The sequence below is a fragment of the Apium graveolens genome, chromosome 3 (genome assembly GCF_009905375.1).
Source record: "Apium graveolens cultivar Ventura chromosome 3, ASM990537v1, whole genome shotgun sequence".
Classification (NCBI taxonomy): Eukaryota; Viridiplantae; Streptophyta; class Magnoliopsida; order Apiales; family Apiaceae; genus Apium; species Apium graveolens.
In genome coordinates this window covers 254,235,667-254,237,392 of record NC_133649.1, presented here as the reverse complement: position 1 = coordinate 254,237,392, position 1,726 = coordinate 254,235,667, and the positions used below count along the sequence as shown (strand labels likewise).

The 1,726-nt window shown below is 41.7% G+C and overlaps 1 non-coding gene across 1 annotated transcript; it reads left to right on the top strand.

Annotated features, from left to right (window-relative positions):
* Positions 1–522: 522 nt before the first annotated feature.
* LOC141715715 (small nucleolar RNA R71) lies at positions 523–629 on the top strand. The gene has a single exon (XR_012572467.1). It is a non-coding gene; the product is annotated as a small nucleolar RNA R71 (small nucleolar RNA).
* The last annotated feature ends 1,097 nt before the right edge of the window (positions 630–1,726 follow it).

The window sequence follows — 1,726 nt, the reverse complement described above, 5'->3', positions numbered from 1 at the left end:
GTGTGGTTGCTGGAATCCAGGTGGGTTAAACTGTTTACTCACTCCTTGCTGATATGGTGGCTGAATAGCATTCTGATTATTCCCCCAGCTGAAATTTGGATGATTTCTGTTGTTAGGATGATAGGTCGCTGGCACAGGGCTGTTGTCGCTGATAATTATTCACATACTGAACAGATTCGTTGACAAGAGAACACTGATCCGTAGCATGAGAACCTGCACAAAGCTCACAAACCATAGCTATTTGATTAACTCCATACGTAGCCAGAGAATCAACCTTCATTGATAGCGCTTGGAGCTGGGCTGCAATAGCGGTGGCTGCATCAACTTCCAGAATACCTGCTACCTTGCCTGACGTCATCCTCTGAGTTGGGTTTTGATGCTCATTTGCAGCCATCGTCTATAAGATTATACGCCTCAGTATAGCTTTTAGCCCATAAGGCGCCTCCAGCTGCTGCATCGAGCATGGGCCGAGATTGGGCCCCCAAACCATTATAGAAACCAGTGATCACCATCCAATCCGGCATTCCATGATGTGGACATTTTCTCAACATTTCCTTGTAGCGTTCCCAAGCCTCGCACATAGATTCTGTAGGTTGCTGCGCAAACTGAGTAAGAGCACTCCTCATAGCAGCAGTCTTTGCCGGATAAAACTTCACCAGAAACTTTTGCGCAAGATCTTGCCACGTAGTGATGGACCCAGCTGGTTCAGAATGTAACCAGTCTTTAGCCTTGTCCCTCAGTGAGAATGGGAAAAGCCTCAACTTGATAGCCTCATCAGTCACGCCATTATACTTAAAAGTGCTGCAGATCTCGACAAAATTCCTTATGTGCATGTTGGGGTCTTCAGTTGCCGCTCCTCCAAAAGAAACAGAATTCTGCACCATCTGAATAGTGCCCGGCTTGATTTCAAAGGTGTTAGCTTGAATAGCCGGATGAAGGATGCTTGACTGAATGTCATCAATTTTAGGCCGAGAAAAATCCATAAGAGCTGGATCAGCTTGAACAATACGATCTCCCATGTTTACTGGTTCTTTCTGCTCAGTTCCTGAATCCGAATCCTCAAAATCTAACTTCTCCGGAATATCAAGAACTTCGTCTGTCTCCTCAGCTGTATCTAAAGTCCTCTTGCGAGCACGAGAACGAGTTTGCATAAACGCTTGCTAAAGTACCTGAAACACAACCGAAAAATAAGTAACTACTACGTCCTAATCACTGAGTCCTAATGACCAATGATGGTAAGTACATAAACTAAACAAATACGCCGAGTCCCCGGCAGCGGCGCCAAAAACTTGTTAGGGCGAAAACACGCACTAATATTCACGCAAGTATACGCGTTCGCAAGTAATATAGAATACTTTCTAGTTCGTTCCCTCAGAGACTCAGACTAAATTATTGTCTAATTAAACTCACTCACCAATGTATGATTACTTCTCAATGTTAAGATAACACTTAAAATTGTTGATTAAATTAACTATAATTAACTACTTAATTAACCACTTAACTAACACTTCAATTTATCAATAATAAAAACACTCATGAGATCACAACTTCATTATTACTTCCTTCTATAGCCATTGTTATTACCTTTAGCATGTGACAGTGATGATATTAATCGAATAACACGAAACTGATAAAAGCCAACTTTCATTGTACTAATACCATTCTACCAAGCATCCACAATTAAGATAGAAGTTGAATAGTCATCAATTATGTTGAGTTCCTATAT